The sequence below is a fragment of the Pristiophorus japonicus genome, chromosome 23, assembly GCF_044704955.1.
Source record: "Pristiophorus japonicus isolate sPriJap1 chromosome 23, sPriJap1.hap1, whole genome shotgun sequence".
NCBI classification, from domain to species: domain Eukaryota; kingdom Metazoa; phylum Chordata; class Chondrichthyes; family Pristiophoridae; genus Pristiophorus; species Pristiophorus japonicus.
Window position 1 is genome coordinate 40447047 of NC_091999.1, and position 20378 is coordinate 40467424.

A 20378-nucleotide genomic window follows, 5' to 3' on the forward strand; every position below is an offset into this window, starting at 1 on the left:
TTTAACCCACTGGCCAGTTTACTTTGGATCCTGGGGTCCAAGCCCACGGTTTAGGTTGTATTTCTTCTTGTTTGCACCGCACACGATCAATACCAGCCTCACAGTGTTATTACCACGTCACGCTTCAGGACATACGCCTTATATTTCCCATAACGATCGCTGGGGTCCACTCCCCCCGCGGTTGCATTCCTTCTTTTTCAGGCATACACCTATCCCACCCTTGGTTTTCAGCCATCTGTGGTTCGTTATAAGTTGTCCGACAGCTGAACCCTTCTAATCATTTATACAAATTAACTCCTTCCCCGTCAATGCTACAGCTGCATGTGGTAAAAAACATGCTCACTACCATTTAGCTGTCACGTGATCCAGGTCGGAAGGTCTGCATTCGGTTCATGACGCCAAATGTTGGGGTTAAAAAGGAGGCGTATCTTCTTTGACGTGGACTAACTGATAAAGTTCATCGACACCTCACCTTTCTCCCACTATATAACGACCACGGAAGTTAACACACGAAATCCCACGATGAACTGGCTTTTATTACGAGCAATTGCACGGGAAGGTTCAGTCGTGGCACCTCCGAAAAAGAAAAGTTTTCAAGCATAACTTATACAGGTTTTGGAGAGGAGCTATCCTCCTGCAATATCATCGATAGGTCTATTGATATCAGCAAAGTTACATTGATTTGTCGACACTTATCCGACGGGCTCTGAGTGGTAAATGCAACAGTCCATCTCTCATCATTGTTTTGTTCCATTTTGCCCTCTACCCCAGTCTATCCGACGGTTAGAGTGGCTGTACTTGCTTATTTATCTCTTCCTCAGGGACTTAAAAAAACTGCTGACCGGCTGTTTAAGTATTACAGAGGTTACGGATTCAGTTCAATGTGTTATACATTTGCGCTGTACCTACATAAGCAAGTGTTACCTACATAGCAATTATAAGTTCAAGACCTTCATCATAATTCTGAGCTCCTATTTGCAACCTTACAATTTATCCATTGAAGGGGTCGATGCAAATCCTCCATCATTGCTCCCCATGAGTCCTCTCATTGTTTAGTGAGACGTTTATTCTCTCTGCTTAGATCTTCGTTTTACACCTCAAGATTTCCGAATTGTTTGCACTGCAGCCCCGACGTGAATTGCATTGATACTCTGCTGTTGGATTACTGCAGTAGCTGAGGCAAATTGACTCTGCAAATTCACAATTTTCTGTTTAATGTCTGAATCTATTTTCTGCAATTCTTCATTCTTAGCCGATTTTTTTTTTCAGTTCTGATATTTTATCCTCTAATTCTTTCTTGACCTTTGATTGACGTCCTCGGAAGTACGAAGCTGCACAGGTGACTAGACGCATCGTCTTACCCAGATTCCATTTCGTAGCTTTAATGTGTTCATAAATAAAAGTGACCACATCCTTAAGGGATGCATTCGGATTCTTCCCGAGGCAATCTAGCAACTGTGTCTGCACTTGCGTTTCGTCCCATCTTTTTTCTATCTTTTTCTGATACTCTTCCAAGAGACACTCCTCCGGCATCTGAAAATTAATTATTTTTAAGCAAGCTTCCTTAATGAAGATAACAGTCACTAGCAGTTGACTTAAATCAACCTTACACAAGATTTGATCGGTGATCAAACGATCTGCCTTGCATCTGCTGGTGATACACAACAACTTGTTTTCAAATAGACAGAAAAAATTACAAGAGTTCCCAATTAACTTGATTATTGAGTATATTGCATTTTGTTCAATATCTCTTTGTTTTGTTCCTTCGTGGTCGCCAGATGTAGTTTTTATCCAATGAGCAGCTTTTTGCCGCTTTGCTAACTATAGCAATTCAACTATTTTCAGGGTATATATTTAATTCAAACTGGGAGACTCTTGTTCAGATCATACCAAATGCTTTTAATAGAGGTATAGTGAGTAAAAACAGTGTTTTATCAAGTAAATTACATTCTGTTACAAAAAGTAACACTAAACAAATTATAGTCGCAGCCTAATTCTCGATAACGTCCTCTCGAGCTGACCGTGGTGCCGACTCCTTATCTCCTGTTCGCTTGATTTGCACTGCCTTCTGAGTAGAAGAGCTGTTACCTTATACCATTTTTCTCCCATTCAAAAGCTGTGAAAATTTACAGCTGTTGTAGCCTTACAATAGATCATATTATCTATTGCCTTTGACTTTCTATGTTATCTCTATCTTCCTCCCTCTCTGTGGCACGAATCACTTCTCTGAGAACAATTATACAGACCATGGTCACACAGAATTCATTACTGAGCTTGGCTTTACAAAGATATGACAAGAACTGGTACGCAATGTATACCTTTATGTTATTGAATAATAATTTTGGCCTTGATCTTTCTATTTCTAAATGAAGCTTTATCAGCAGTTACAAAAATGGATAAAATAATAATGACTCAATTTAACGTGATGCTTTGTTCATGTGTGGACATGTATAAGTATGGTTATGTCGAAATGTTTGTTTATGTTGAGGTGTAAGTGTGTTTGAGTTTTCGTGTAACATTGTGTTTACATGTAAGTGTGTGTGTATGTTTTGTGTTAGTTTGTGTTTGGATTTATATGCATGTTCATGTTTGTGTAAGTGTGTTGAGGTGTGTGTTTTCCTGCAAGTGTATGGTTATGTCTCAATGTTGTTCATGTTTAGATGTAAGTCTGTGTGTGTATGTGTGTGTATGTTTCGTGTAAGTGTGTGTTTTGATTGATGCGTGTGTATAAGTGCAATAGTGTGTTTGCATGTAAGCGTGTGTGTGTTTTGTGTATATCTGTATTTGGATTGATGCGTTTGTGTACGAGTGTGTATGTGTTTTGTGCAAGTCTGTGTGTGGATTGACGTGTATATTTATCTGTGTGTAAGTCTGTTTGTGTGTTTTGTGTAAGTGTGTGTGTGGATTGATGTGTGTGTTTATGTGTGTGTAAGTTTGCTTTGTGCAAGTGTGTGCGTGGATAGATGTGTGTGTTTATATGTGTGTAAGTATGTATAAGTGTGTTTTGTATTAATGTGTGTGTGGATTGATGTATGTGTTGATATGTGTGTAAATGTGTGTAAGTGTGTTTTGTGTTAGTGTGTGTCTGGATTGATATGTGTGTCTATGTTTTTGTAAGTGTGTATAAGTTTCAGTTGTGCAAGTGTACGTTTCGATTGACGTTTATTATTGCTATTGTTCAAAGTTTCAGAGAGTACCAATAACTGGATTTGACAATGATGGTTTTCATTATATTCTAGTTATGTATAATATTACGTGTCAGGTTGTTAGTATGTCTTTATATGTAAGTCTATGTGTGTTTATGTGTAATTGTGCACTTACACAAAAACACAAACTTATACAAAATCATCAAAACACTCACATGTGAACACACACAAACTCACTTTCACATGTATTCTCCTCCGCTCTGTGTAAATGTGTTCTGTGTGAGGCGCAATGTGACATCAGCCGAACGAATGCAACAATTCAACCGATGGGCTTCAGCAACATCAGGGACACAACTGTGAGAAACCCGCAGAGGATTCAGTCACCAGTTTAGACATGGCCCATTAGAATTCAACATGTTAGTTTACAATTAACAGGGACTTTTGCACCCCCAACCCTATTTAAAAATATTACGTGGAATAAATAGCTATTTCAGAATATAATACTCATATGGAAAGTTTAAAATCTTTAGATCATGGGTTAGAACGTACGATGGCAACTTACTGCATTTCAAAGAGAGTGGTTCACTTCCCATCTCCCTGCGGGAGGGGCAGTGGAGGTTACATGAATTACACGTTTCCCTTTCTCCTCTCGCTGGTGCGTGTGAGAGGTACAGTGAGTTAAAATTACCCTTTACTCCCTCTCAGCTGAAGTTACCTTCAGGAATCCTGTAATGAGAGAACTCCACCCAGTTTCTAACTCATGCTGTATCTGAGCTGGGAGCGCTGGCTGTACAAGCCTTGGGAACGAGATCCGCAAACACCCTATTTCAGATAAACAGCCCTCACATTGGCCAAAATAGGAAACATAATTAATTGTAAAGGCTGTGTGTTTAACTCACGATTGGAAGAAAAGCCCTTTATTGTTTTTTATTCAAGTACTGAAATGCAATCGAGACATTCTCATTGACAAGAATGTCGAAGAAAGCAATAAAGAAAGGAAAGATCGATTACAAAGATAAACTTGCGCAAAACATGAAAACGGATAGTAAAAGCTTTTACAGATATGTAAAACGGAAAAAAGTGACGAAAGTAAATGTTGGTCCCTTAGAAGATGAGAAGGGAGTTTTAATAATGGGAAATGTGGAAATGGCTGAGAGCTTAAACAATTATTTTGCTTCGGTCTCCACAGTGGAAGACACAAAAACCATGCCAGAAATTGCTGGTCAAAGGAATGTGGGAAGGGAGGACCTTGAGACAATCACTATCACTAGGGGGGTAGTGCTGGACAGGCTAATGGGACTCAAGGTAGACAAGTCCCCAGGTCCTGATGAAATGCATCCCAGGGTATTAAAATCGATGGCGGAAGTTATAGCAGATGCATTCGTTATAATCCACCAAAACTCTATGGACTCTGGGGAGGTACCAGCGGATTGGAAAGAAGCTAATGTAACACTTCTGTGTAAAAAAAGAGGGCAGACAAAAGGCAGGTAACTATAGGCCGGTTAGTTTAACATCTGTAGTGGGGAAAATGCTTGAAACTATCATTAAGGAAGAAATAGCGGGACATCTAGATTGGAATAGTGCAATCAAGCAGACGCAGCATGGATTCATGAAGGGGTAATCATGTTTAACAAATTTACTGGAATTCTTTGAGGAGTTAACGAGCATGGTGGATAGAGGTGAACCGATGGATGTGGTGTATTTAGATTTTCAAAAGGCATTCGATAAGGTCCCACACAAAAAGTTACTGCAGAAGATAAAGGGACACGGAGTCAGAGGAAATGTATTAGCATGGATAGAAAATTGGCTGGCTAACAGAAAACAGAGAGTCGCGATGAATGGGTCCTTTTCGGGTTGGAAATCGGTGGTTAGTGGTGTGCCACAGGGATCGATGCTGGGACTACAACTGTTTACAATATACATAGATGACCTGGAAGAGGGGACAGTGTGTAGTGTAACAAAATTTGCAGATGACACAAAGATTAGTGGGAAAGCGGGTTGTGCAGAGGACACAGAAAGGATGCAAAGAGATTTAGATAGGTTAAGCGAATGGGCTAAGGCTTGCCAGATGGAATACAATGTCGGAAAGTGTGAGGTCATCCACCTTGAAGAAAAAAAACACGCAAAGGGAATATTATTTGAATGGGGAGAAATTATAACATGCTGCGATGCAGAGGGATCTGGGGGTCCTTGTCCATGAATCCCAAGATGTTAGTTTGCAGGTGCAGCAGGTAATCAGGAAGGCGAATGGAATGTTGGCCTTCATTGCCAGAGGGATGGAGTACAAAAGCAGGGAGGTCCTTCTGCAACTGTATAGGGTGTTGGTGAGGCCGCACCTGGAGTACTGCGTGCAGTTTTGGCCACCTTACTTAAGGAAGGATATACTAGCTTTGGAGGGGGTACAGAGTTGATTCACGAGGCTGATTCAGGAGATGAGGGGGTTACCTTATGATGATAGATTGAGTAGAGTGGGTCTTTACTCGTTGGAGTTCAGAAGGATGAGGGGTGATCGATAGAAACATTTCAAACAATGACAGGCATACACAAGATAGAGGCAGTGGGGTTGTTTCCACTGGTCGGGGAGACTAGAACTAGGGGGCAGAGACTCAAAATACGAGTGAGCCAATTTAAAACTGAGTTGAGAAGGAATTTCTTCTCCAACAAAGTTGTGAATCTGTGGAATTCTCTGCAAAGGGGAGGAATTGAGGATAGCTCATTGAATGTATTCAATTCACAGATAGATAGATTTTTAACCAATAAGGGAATTAAGGGTTATGGGGAGCGGGCGGGTAAGTGGAGCTGAGTCCAAGCCCAGATCAGCCCTGATCTTGTTGAATGGCGGAGCAGGCTCGAGAGGCTAGATGGCCTTCTCCTGTTCCTAATTCTTATGTTCTTATGTTCTTATGACGTTGTCCATCAGAACAAGGGAAATGCTTTACCACTGGATTTATTGACGGTTCTGTTGGTGATTATCAATGGGATCACTTCATGTCCCACCACACAGGAGTGAGAGTCGCCGCTGGCCCATTCCTTGGCTGCAATGGATAGCAGGCTGTACATGAAGAAGGATCTGCTGCCGTTCTCCGCCATCACCTCGGTGTTCTTGTAGTTGCCGTAATCCACCAGTTTATCATTGATGGTCCTTTTGACGAAGATCTCTCGGGGGGAGAAACCTCTCACTAAGCAGGTGAGGCTGACCAACCTCTGAGCAGAGACTTCTTCTGCTGAGGGCAGGAGGACAGACATGGCCGGTTCCCGCGGATCTTTCGCTGTAGGACAGTTACAACAAAGGCCAATGAACTGGATAGTTCCAGAGACAATGGGGGAATTTCAACCCAATACAGCGGGCGGGTTGTGGGCGTGGAGGTTGTTAAATTGGTAAAAATCAGAATCCCGACCTCAACTCGCCTACTTCCAGTTGTAATATTATATTTGAGTAATATATTTAAATGAGATTGGAATCCTCTATTTTAACCACCATTTGGTGTTTAACTGTCGCTGGTCCGGCTTGACAAACTGTGTAAATCTCAGCAGTTACAGCAAGGCGGGGATTGCTGCGCCCAGCTGGTAATTGCCCTTACACCGACCTCCTGGATCCAGGGTCCCTGCCTAACCCATCGCCCGCGATCCGCGACCTCCTCACTCGGCTTCCAATCCTCCCGCTTTCACTGGTGGCCTGTGAGACCAACGCCCACAACTCGCCTTCCTCATTTAAATTCAGCCATTTTCCGATGGTTAGATGTGAGAGAAATGGACACTGCATTGCATTTTAACGTTTTACCTTTTCCCCTCTGTTGCCTCTCTGGTTTTCCATCCCTTATCAGAGGGAACGTGATCTTTCTCTCTGAAATCTTGAAGCGTTGGACTGGAAAATGACATAGAATTTAATGCACAGAACGAGGAGATTTGGCCAACTGGTCTATGCCGGTGGTTGTGATCCACACAAGCCTCCTCCGAGCCCACTTCATCTAAACCTAATAATATACCCTTCTATTTCTTTCTCGCTCATGGACTTATCCAGTTTCCACCAAAATACATAATCTCAGGTCCCAGAGTGCTGAGTTGGTGGAATTACCAACCTGAATGATCAGAGTAGCCATTAAACACTTTATATAATCAATTGGCCCTTGCACACGCATCGAAATTGTCGCAGTTTCTCACTTATTGCAACAATCTCCCCGCTCACCCTTTTCCTTGTGGCTGGAATCTCTGAGAGGAATCGGCATATCCTGATGGCTCACCACGCAGTAGAACTTATCCCCACTCAGCCAGTCTTTTGTCGAGATGTTTAAGTTGCTGATCACACTGTTGGGATCCTCTCTGGGTTGGACGGCAATCTCTGATTTCAAAGTCTCGTTTTTTAGGGTCCAGGTCACGGTGAGCCCATAAGGAGCGTCAGACACGACAAACGTTAAGGTCACCGTCGCCTCCAGTAAAACCTGTTCCAATTACGGTGGGCGAAGAGTGATTTTTAATCGCTGCATGGGACATCCACTGCGAAACAGGAATGAAAGTCAGGAAAAGCCGCATCTTCAGAATCAGGACACCAATAATTAGCCTTAACTCTTTCAAGGGGAAATTCTCACTTTTGAGATATCAACCTCTCGCTATTGCTTGAACACCGTTGTTATGGAAGGACAATGAATTGGCAACGATTCCGGGAGGTCTGTAATATTTCCTGTGTATTTGAGCCAGAGCCACCTGTAATGGGCTATGAAACAAATACCTGGCGTAAAATGGGAATACATTGGGACGCAATTGTGATAGGCACTGAATAGCGCTCTTTCTGAAATCCTTTGCTCCTTTACGCCCGTCTATAGATTATTGCACCCAAGTGCATCTCCACTGGTTATAATAGCTGAAGCCCGAATAGCCCAAGTTCAAGAGGTCTACACTAGCATTATACTTGTTCAAAACCAGTGTCAAATTAATTTCAGGATTTATGGGACAACAGGAAACAAAGTTAAGTTTCTAGTCTTTTGCTGCTATTTTTGTTGCGATGAAAATGTGCACGAACCAGTCACATCCCCCGTCAGAGAAGAAGTGCAAGTTCCGGAGAATGGAGTTGCAAGGAATCTTTTGTGGTGGGGCATCATTTGTAATGATGTGAGGTAGTTTGTTAATATCTGTAATTACTGAACATTTATCATGTCTGGTGAGAGAGATTCAGAAAGCACTATGACCTCAGGGCATTAATAGTAACATAGGAATAGGAGAAGGCCATTCAGCCCATCCATTCTGTCCCGCCATCTAGTTAGATCATGGCTGATCAACACTCAACACCATCTTCACGCCTTGGTTATGTAACCCATGATAACCTTGCCGAACAAAAATCTATCAATTTCAGTTTTCAACTTTTCAATTGAAAGCAAGTGTCAGCAGATTTTGGGGAGGGAAATCCCGACTTGCACTATTCTTCCTGTGAGAAAATCCTTTCTGACATCACCTCTGCACGGCCTAACTCTAATGTTAAGGTTCTGCTACTTGTTGTGGACTCTCACATCAAACTAAATAAATGTTTCTATAACTAATCGATACAATTCCATTTATCAACTTAAACACGTCAATTGTATCATCTCTTGACGTTCTATACTCACCACCTGATCATTTTACATTATTAGCCCCGGTATAATTCGGGTAAACCTGCAGTTTAGCACCTCCACGTATATCCTTCCTCAGGTGCGGAGCCCAGAATTGGGCTCAGTACTCTGAATAGGGTAGATGCCCATTCTTGCAGTGGGTTCCTGGACAGTTAGCATTAAAGGATTCCAGACTCCTATTGCCATTCCGTATATGATCAGCCAACTCAGGATATACCTGAGACTAAGGACACTTCACTCACTGCCTGACACCAGAGCAAGGGGAAAGCTTCTTTGGCGAGGATAATAAATCCTGAGCAATGAGGAATCCTGAACCAGAAGATCGTGGGTTGAAGTCTCACTCCAGTTATTTGATCACAGTATGTAAGCTGAGTCTCTCAGTGCAGTACTGGGGGCGTGGTGCATTGTCGGAGGTGCCGTATTTCGGATCATGTGTTAAACCAAGAATCCGTCTAGCCTCTCAGGTGGAGGTAAAAGTTCCCCTGGAATTATTTCAATGAAAAGCAGAGGAGTTCTCCCTGGTGTCCTGGGAATATTAATACCTCAAGAAATAACACTAAACAAAAAAAATAGTCGTTATCACACTGCTGTTTGTGGGAGCTTGCTGTGCACTAAATGACTGCCGCACTTTATACATTACAACTGTGACCACATTTCACAACTTAATTCATTGCCTGGCAAGCGCTTTGGTTCAGTCTGTGGTCGCTGAAGGCGCTGTATAAAGGCAACATTGTATCGCAAGAATACACAAACTGCATGATTGGAAATTAGGAATATTCCTCTGCTTTCTACTAATTTCAATCAAAGTCCTGACTGAGATCAACGCTCAGAATGGTCTGGAACATCCCTGGATTGTGCCTCTTACCCTGAGATCTGCTGAAGTTACGGCTTTGTGTGCCCCATTCATGAGTGACCTGGCAGGTGTAGACCGAGCCGGTGAACCATTCCCTGTCGGGGAGTGTCAGCCGACTGGCCGTCAAAACGTTTCTGTTCATCTCAAAGGCGGGAGAGGTGGTGAAGCCCGAATCCAGGAGTTGTTCACTCTTCAGCCAATTCATGGTCAGTGACTTTGGCCTTAATTCGATGATTGAACACATGGCGCTTGCATATCTGCTGCTGATGATTTGTTCAGTGGAGCTTAGCAAGAGGAGAACAATTGGAGGAACGATGATCCGTTCAGGACGTTTACGAGAAGGCATTTTATTGACATTGCTTGTAAAATAAATGATTAAGAAATGCAAAGTGTCCTTATATTTTAACAAGTTCTTTGCTGTCAGATTCACACTAACCTGGCATTTGAAGAGAGCAAGATTGTGCACAGTATACTCAGTGTAATATGCAGACCAGAACTGTGCATAATATTCTAAGTGCGATATGGGGACCAGAACCATGCACAGTATTCTAAGTGTGATAGGGAGACCAGAGCTGTGCATACTATTCTAAGTATGATATGGAGACCAGAACTTCACACAGTATTCTAAGTATGAGAAGGAAAGCAGAATTGTAAACAATATTCTAAATGTGATAAGGAAACTAGAACTGTGCACAGTATTCTAAGTATTATATGGAGACCAGAACTATGCACAGTACTCTAACTGTTGTCTAACCAAGTTTCTATACAAGTTGAACATAACTTCTCACCTTATCAGAGTTTGCCCTGTATCTCACATCATTAACCTGACATTGTGATGTTCCACACCGATCCACCACGTCGAACCTCGCAGCAAATTGTGCTGCTCTCCAACTCGGACTCGGTGATGGTTAACTGGCTGCTCAGTGTGTAGGCTCAATTCTTTTTGATCAATGACGGGTAGATCTTCAATCCAGTGGTGATCGGCTCTTTATCTTCCTTCCAGAAAAGTCTGATGATGTCAGGGGAGTAGTCCATCACCAAACAGCCCTACGTGATGGAGCCATCGGTGCTGGGTTGTTCACAGGAGGCGAACAGGGCGCAGAGGGTGGGGGGAGACCGTGTTACTGGGAAGGAATGGCCCATTGAACAAGTTAGACTCTGTAATCCGTGCTTATAAAAGAAATAAACAAATCGAAATTTGACTGCAGAATAAACTAATTCCACCATTTCTCCATCAAAGACTACACAGGCATTTGAGCTTCTGTCAGTTCTATCGTAAGCACTTGTCAATGCGCTGGTCAGGAACGCACCTCTCTATCACCGAGCTCTATCACATTACACAACAAGAACCTTTGCACAACTCGTCAATAAAGACGCCTTCATTGGATCATACAATAGCAAAACAGAGAAATGTTCCTGTTATTTCGGCCTGCATTTATTTCTCAATCAGCACCATTTCTTGTCCTTTATTTAATTGCAGTTTGGGGAAATTTGCTCTGTGCACGTTGCCTGCGGTTTATCAGTACAAAACAACAGTGACTGCACTTCAAAGTAACATCGGAATTCCTGCTTCGGACGTTAGCAAAAAACCCTCCAAACTTGCCTACCACATAATTCAACAGGTAGCATTTCCATAGTCTAGTTTCTAAGATGCAAGTTGTAAATGAACCGCGATTGAGTCGAATTTATTCCTTATTTTCTCAGCATTTGAGGGAGAGCGATGTCCTTCAGCGCACTGTGATCTGAGCTCTATTCCATCCTATTATATGCATGTCTCTTGAGTAGCCTGCTTCCTGCCACTCAATTAATAATCCGAATAAAATACCATTCCAAAATCCGATTAATTTGAAGTTACTCCTTAAATGGCCCGTTTCAATTCCCATTGTTGTTCTTGTTGTATAACAATGACATGGACTTGGTTACAGGGAATACAATTTCGAAGTTCAAAAATAATGCAAAACCTGGCAACGTAGAGAATAGTGAGCATGATAGCAGCAGACTCCATGAGGAGACAGATGGACCAGTGAAATAGGCTGGGACATGGCAATTACAATTAAATGCGAATCATTGAGAAGCGATGCAGATTGGGTGGAAGTTGGAGAGGCAGTATAATCTAAATAGTATTATTTTGAGGGGATGCACGAATAGAGAGATCTGGATGTACATATTCACAAATCTTTGAAGATGGCAGGGCAAACTGGTAAGGCTGTTAGGAAAGCGTATGGGATACTTGACTTTGTAAATGGGGCATTCACTACAAAATCAAGGTGGTTATGCTAAACTTACAGATCACGTGTTAGGCTTCAGCTGGACTATTGCGTACAATTTTGTAACCACAATGTAGGAAGGATGTCAAGCCCTTGGGGAGTGTAAAGGGAAGGCTTTTAGCTGGATGATGCCAGGGATGGGGTCTTCAGTTATGTCGAAAGATTGGAGAAGCTGGGATATTCTCCTTAGAGCAGAGGTTAAGAGGAGACCTAAGAGAGATATTCAACATTATGTCAGGTTTTGATATACTAACTCGGGAGAAATTGTTCCGCTGGAAAATAGGTGGGTAACCAAATGTCGCAGTTTTAAAATAATTGTGAAAAGATCAGAAGGTAAAATTCAGGTGATTTTTTTCACACAGAGGGTTGGTAATTTCAGGAATGCTCCAGGCAGTATCTCCTGTACGTCAGGAGGACTCATTTGCACGTTTATAATGTTAACTCTGGGGAGTTGGACTAAATTGGACAGCTCTTTCAGAGCCGGCACAGGCACAATGCCTGAATGGCCTCTTCCAATGCTGTGAGATGCTATCAGTCTACACGAGTCAGTGGGAATAGTTCTTCTAGATTTCATGGAAGGAAACACTTCATATTTTCGATACCTCTACCAGATCTATTTTTATTGTTCGTTATAATGAAAGAGGATATTTAAAATAAAGGGATCTTATGAATCTGACGCAAATTAGTCAATCGCATGCTGTTAGAAAGGCTTAAATTCATTGCGAATGATGACGTATTGCAGGTTGACTCTCTCTCTTTAAATGATTCACAGAATTGCAGCCCAGTGACTGTGTGCCTTGTGTTGTGACCCAGGCTATTAGCTGCATCTCGTCACAGTTTGTCCCTGCCTTTAACCTTCTCAGGAAGAATTGGACAACATAATGTTTCTAAACATGAGGTCCCCATGACGGTTATTTGAAGTGGGAGTCTCGATATTCTCTATTTTAATTGTGGAAATAACTTGTAACCTCCCATCAGATCAGAACAGGCGCTGCTTTCTGGAGCGTTATTCACTTCCTCAAACTGTTTGTTCTGAAAGTGAGCTGAGGATCAGGCCAATCATGTTCATTAGTAATCTGATGCTCAAAATGTTCAAACATTAATAACTCATTAAAAATTGGGCATTTTTTCAGAAAGAATATAAACATCAAAGAATGTGCGCTTTTTAATCTGGGCAATGGGACGAATTATTGTATATATCTGGCACGAGCAGTTTATCTGCTATCTGTTAGTCGCAGATAACGGTGACTAGAACACTGCCTGACCAAGCACTCTCAGGTCAGATACAGCACGGATAAGAGAGCAAAGCTCCCGCTATGCTGCCGTGTGGTCAGGACAGGTATAGCAAGTGTTGCACACAGAGTAATATGTTATCTATACTATCCCGTCAAACATTCCCAGCTCAAGTACTGCAGAGATGTGCTACGAAATGTCTCCCCATAAAATGTGTTATCAAATTGACCGATTAATTAAGCACAATTATGACGAGTACAAAGAAAAGCTTCCAATACACTCTCCCATTAAAGCGCACCACCCCTCCAAAGCTCTGATTAAATAGAAGATCATTCTATATTGAAGGACGCAATTAAGTTCCACGTCCTTGTAAAGAAAAGGTTAAATACTGATTAAAGCTATCTCTGCAATGTCCCATCAAGCACTGCCAGATAAGATAACGCACGGGTTAGTTGCAGAGTAAAGCTTCCTATCAAACACTGTCAGGGCAGGTACAACCGGGTTAGAAACTGATTAAAGCTCCTTCGACTGTCTCACCGTAGTGTTTCGGAACTGCTCCTTCTGACTGTCACAATCTGGGTTACTGATCTCATTTCTACGGCGACTCCTCAACCTTAAAGTCAATCTTTCACGTTTCTCACATATACCAGTTTCTTAAATAACTGAATTAAGTGACACTCCCCGCAATACAGGATCACAACCCCGAAGGTTTACAACCCGTCAGGAGGACTCCTGATTCTCACACAGTGAGCAGGCGCACAGAAACAGAACAGACACAAACGGTGCAACAAGGGTGCTTCAGGCAGAGAGAGACCAGTTCAATCTGTTAATTTCAATGAAGTTGTTTGATTTCTAGTTTATTTCTTGTCAATTTCCAACCACCTCAACGCTGCAGATTCTTTGAAATTAATGTGATATTAATTTGAGAGACTCTTCAACATCCAGCCATTTCCCCATCTCTGTCAACTATCTTGTAAACCGTGCAAAGATTAACTTCCCTGAAAGCAAGTATCTGGAAATAATTCACATTCCACGGGAATTTTCTGCCCGTCACACGGGACTCGGTGACAGAGTAAGAATGTCGCAATCCAGGAGACATATACAGTGATACCTAATCACCCACTGATTTTATATGTTTTCATCAGTAAATATAACCTGTAATATCATCGCGGCAAAACAGGAAATTAATTCACTAAAATCTGCAGCGACACCTTGTCGAACTCAGCACAGCCGAGTTATCAATGCATTGTTTTCTAAATTAATTTATGAATGAATTAAACATTATCTCCAACCCTTGAAATGTTGCAATAATTGTAATACTGACCAGTATGCAAAACAATTGTAAGGGCTCGCTTACGTTTTAATGAATTAGCACTTATGTTACATTCTAATTTAATGTTCATGTTAGCTGAATATTGAAAATAATCTGAGTGCCAGTCTGGCCCTTCCTCCTCAGAAGCATACCTACCTGGAACTTTTGAAATTAAATTAATGTGCTTGAATTTCAGCCATACAAATACAAGTAATTATTAATAATTTTAAAACCTTTTCTGCCTGATAACTTGTGATATATTATGGTTTACTTAACTTACCATAACAATTAATCAATATTACAATATTAAGCAGCATATTAATACATAACTACTCATAAATATACTTTATTTTTACTTAAATGGAATCAAATTTGAATAATTGACAATAATCACGCATTTCTACTATTGTCCCGCTCTCGACCGACACCTTTTTAAACTCTGCATGTTTCTAATATCGCATAATCTGCGTCTATTCGCAGAGAATATTTCACATGATGGATTTGGGTGTGGACTAATTTAAATAGTTCTCTGTCCAGCCGGGGTCACAACTCCGATGGGCTGTAAACCGCTTGTTTACTAATGCTGGAATCTCGAGCTGAAATATTCTCCTCAACCTTAATCCCCAAAAAAGTTTTTATTAATTAAAATATATCCTTGCATTTTGCAGTCAGTAGCAGAGCCTCCGCTACTTAATAAGACAGACAATCTTTTAAAGTTCATAGAAACATAGAAAATAGCTGCAGGAGTAGGCCATTCAATGAGTTCATGGGTGAACACTCCAGTTATTCACAAAATGCCCGTAAGTTAATGATTAAATATATTCTGCTACTTCTTGAAAATAGTTTCCAGAATGGTCAGTGTAAAACTAGAGGATAACAATTCATTCAGACCATCTGGGGCACTGAAACTGAATGAGCAAATGGAGGAGAGACTTTGTTCATCAATTTAATATTAATAAGAATTAAACATAGCACTCAGATATGATTTGTGCTTTGTCTACCGTTCTATTCCGCATACAGCAGCGTTTTGGGAGATAGGATTTTGTATCAAATTCGAAATCAGATGAACCTTTTGTAAGTAAATTAATCTGCTTGAATTTCAATGGATTATTTGCTTTCTCCAGCCATACGCAGTCGGAACCTGCCTTGAATTTCAATATAATTACATGAACAATTCTTTGACTGCCAGCGATGCCTCTCTCTCAGCTTTTGTTCTTGCAAAGTGTTCGAGATTAACTTAGTGATAATTTTATCAAACAACACACAATATTGATTCAATAACAAATTTCGGCTACACAGTGAGAATGTCACACCCCGGCAGATATATTAAATTGACAAAATGCAATTTGCAACACGGCTTCAAGTTATAATTAATTGCACTCAGTCATTCATCTGTGTAAACAGGAGGTAGCAAGTAATTGAACTCCCGACTCAAACTGAACACAGCGGTGGAATCAGTATGTTGTTAATGAAATAATTGCAGGCATAATTAACAACTGTATCCAGCCTCTAAAAGTTTCTGCTTCCCTTAATGGTGCCCAGTGTAGAGCAGGATTTTTGAAGGTGAATAATATTAAGTAAATGAACATTGGACTTATAGCATATTTTAATAACATTCGGAGATATTATTGCATTAAAATCGGTTGGTTAATAGTAATTTAATTCAACTACAACCTGAATAAGTTAATTATGTAGATGGCAACTAGTTACATTTCACATATTAAAATACCAGCATCGTCAACATAGATTAATAGTTGAATATATATTTATCACTTCAATAATTGTGATGTTAAAATACCTTTCAATGATTTCTGATGTCTAAACCCGTCCTGTTCTTTGCCTACCTACTGTTTTCAAACAGTTTCAAAATACATATCGTGTTTGGATTCGATCAGAAACCTGCTGCTACCCGCTGTCACCGATATTAAACATTGTAGAAACGCCAAACAGCTTCACAAATTCTAAGTATTCTGAGTAACACAGGCACGAACTCTCCTCAGAAGATCAACACTAAATCACATCGCTGAGGGGCGGAATCCCTCGACAGAACCTTTCATGGAGCAGATCCGTAATTCTATAAACCCTTTCAGCAGAATCAAATATATCATTGCAAAAAAATCTCATTACACAATCACCGAACCCGCCTAACACTGAAATAACTAATGATTGAATTCAACAGAAATATAAAATACTGACAGAGAATTGTGATTAGATGGATCATGTTAAATACATTAATTTTGATAGTATAGCATATTTAAATAATAATTGGTGATATTACTACGTTATAATAATGTTAATTTAAATGTGTTCCAGCTGGAAATATGTTAATTTTTCAGTTCTTAATTACAGCTCACGTATTGAATCTGATCATTCGGGAACATTCGGTCAGGAGATGACAATGTAATTTTCATGAAAAAACTTAAAATTCCTTAAGGGTATTTACTGATCACTAAGCTTTCTGCTTTGTGCCTACAATGTTCTTTTAAACACATTCAAACACAATGTTTGCATTCGATCAGAAAAACTGCAGCAATCATGGGTCACCAAGATTAAACATTGCAGAAACGTCAAACAGTGTAATAATCATTAAGTATTTAAAGTAACCTAGACACACAGTCTCGTCAGCAAATAAATACCAAATCACATCAACAACATTTTCTGTGGAGAAACAGTTGAATTCTATAATCACTTTGCAGCAGAATCACATTGAACATTGCAAAAAATCTCAAAACAAAATCCACCGAACCCACGTTTCAGTGAACAAAGTAATTATTAAAATAAACAAAAATATAAAATAAAGACACAAATACAAGTGTTACTGAATCAGTGAATGCTCCTTACCTGCAGTCACCTTCACCATGGTCCCTTGTCCCCAGTAGCCCATTGCGTAACACAGTGAGACACGTTGTGTCAAATACTCCGGCGGACTGTTAACTGTAAAATACAGAGATTAAATTCCACACAGCTCTAAAAACCCGATTCCGACTCTCGTAAGAGTGAATCAGCGAGATATTTCATTTTTTACCGTTCATTATATTTACAAAAATGATTGGAATACTTCTGAAGCATCTGTGCATGTTCAACATGGCAATCAATAGTAATAAAGAAGAAAACTGTTACACATTTAAATATATATATATATATAACTTATTTCTAATTATTTTTATTTAAGCCTCAGTTCCTTCGACGCTCCTGGCGTGGTAATGGTCGCAGGTTTGAGCAAACTCCCTGTCTGGGGTTTTTGTATGGAGAGCTCGCTCTGTATTTCACCGTGACCCACTGCCGTAGTCCTTCCTTGCACAGTAATAGATGGCGGTGTCTTCACTCCTCATGTTCTTCATGTCCAACGTGAAGATGTTGTTTGAAGTGTCTTTGGATACAGTAAATCGGCTCTCAATCCCTGGGACGTTATTCTTGTTCGATGGAGTGTAATAGTAAACCAGCCACTCCAGCTCCTGTGCGGGAACCTGGCGGACCCAGTTCATGCCATATCCGCTAAGATCGAACCCGCTGGTTTACAGGTCAGTCTCAGGAAGCCTCAGGAAATCCTGGTCTTTGCCTCGGGCTGAGTCAACACCACATCCGACTGGACACCTGTAAAAATAATCAAAATACCCCGAGGATCAATCCTCGAGAAATGATTCCTGACTCTGTAAAATTCCAGAGAGAGACTTTCACTGAGACAGTAACAATGAGAGAATTGGACAATAAAATCTACACACGGGAAAGTAAAGCCAGCAACAGAACGAAAGCAATCGCCGACCTCATCCTCATGGCAATGTGTGGTGACTGGTTCCGGCAAGAACTCACTGAGCAAACCCACTCCCAGACTGTTGTATTGCGCTCCCAGTGGCCGGCAGCTAAATACCCGGGTGATGGGGGCGAGGTGAAAGGCGCCACCCATTGATTCCCTGATAGAAGCGGTTTCTGGATCCACGTCACTCCTTCCACATCACCAACAGAATGGACTCACATCTGGACTGTAAATTAAATCCGTTTATTCCTCACTCTTTCACAGGGGATGTAAATCTTTGAGAATGAATTACCTAATCAGGATCTAAAGACACTGCCAGTTTGTGCTTTTACATCTCCCGCTATCTATCCATGCAACTGTACCAATAAAGTATCCCCTATAATCTGAATTGATATCACTCTATGTAACCGAGTGCGGTAGATGGGTAATGTGATTCTATTTACAGTGTACTTGGCTGAAGCTACACTTTTGTTCTGGAGATGAGATCATATTCCTCACATTATAAAATTGTCTCTCACTGCATTTCACTAACTGCCCCTGAGTCTGTGACTCTAAGACAGCCGTTTGTAAATTTAGCTGTAAAATAAGTCCGCTTGTCTGATGATTAAGGAGTGAGTTGACGAAGACACATAAGAAAGTGGGGCCCGCCCGCTTCAGACCAGCGTTTTATGAGAGAAGCTGGTGAATCAGAATCGATAATGTGATCAGCAAACCTCGACATCCAAAGCCTTGCAGCTAACTTTAATAGCGACCGAATGTGTAACAGACACGGGTAACAGGAACACGGTGTATCAGGACATAGTGATATGTTGCAGAATATCACAGGAATAAATGCTTCATCTCCAGCAGAAACAGATCACAATCTGGGGCCTTTCACCACCCACTGGTAGCCGGGCTATGACAGGGCTTGTTCAGGGATCCAAATCATTTCAAATTACACCACACACTGCGCGGCTACTAATCACGAATAATGGAGACATTAGTTTAGACCAGGCGCAAAATTCTGTGAGAATATTAAAGAAGTGCAGCTGGCACTTCTCTGTGAGAATAATTCAAGGCAATTCAACCTGTTTTAGTTAATTTCCGAATCCCACTCATCTCATTACAGTGTGGGGTGAGGACATTAAACCTCTCTCCAGCATTTCATGCTGTACTGAATAAATCGACTGAAAGATTTAGAATGGTCTTTATTTGGAAATAGTTTTCATTAGGTACCGTGTGGATCAATTCATTATTTTCCGATCCTGTTTTGTAATATTGTGAGCATGCAATTTACGTAAAATCATTCTTGAGATGTTATACTATGTAAAATGTTTCTTATTTTAAAAGTTCGACTGAATAATGTAATATTTAAATAGTTAAATACCATCTTTCTCTCATTCTTGTTCACGCTAATCTGACCCGCACAATATTTGGCAGTAACCAAACCGACTGCCGTCAGCGAGCATCGAACACCAGTGTCATTTTCAGAAAGCATCTGGGGTTCTGTGCACTCCATCAAAGGTCAGTTTTCTCACTACTGACCGCATGCCTGGAAGCCAACTTCAAAACATTCACATTGTCAAAAGACCTATTTATATGCACATCTACCCAATAACAGAACTGGTGTTAAGTTAAATTTTTTCGTTGTGTAAATGTGTGTAACTGTTCACATATTGCAGGAAAGGAAATATATCCAAAGTCTCAGACACCATGTCAGTAGCAGCAGTCAGCTGGAGTATCAGTACCGCACATAACTCTGTAATAGATAGATAGATAGATAGATAGATAGATAGATAGATAGATAGATAGATAGATAGATAGATAGATAGATAGATAGATAGATAGATAGATAGATAGATAGATAGATAGATAGATAGAAAGATAGATAGATAGATAGATAGATAGATAGATAGATAGATAGATAGATAGATAGATAGATAGCTAGATAGATAGATAGATAGATAGATAGATAGATAGATAGATAGATAGATAGATAGATAGATAGATAGATAAACAGATAAACTAATAGATAGAAAGAGGGATCCCACAAAGATCAGTGATGGGTCCACTATTGTTCACAACTTATATTAACAATTTAGATTTTGGAGTCAAACACACAATTTCCAAATTTTACCAATGCACTTGGGGCGGGCGGGTCGGCGTGTAAATACTGTGGAACACTGCAACTAATTAAAAGAATACATGAATTGACTAATTCATTTCAGCACAGA

General features: G+C 40.6%; 1 pseudogene; it reads right to left on the minus strand.

Annotated features, from left to right (window-relative positions):
- Positions 1 to 1248: 1248 nt before the first annotated feature.
- LOC139235501 (Ig mu chain C region secreted form-like) lies at positions 1249 to 17896 on the minus strand (annotated as a pseudogene).
- Positions 17897 to 20378: the final 2482 nt, after the last annotated feature.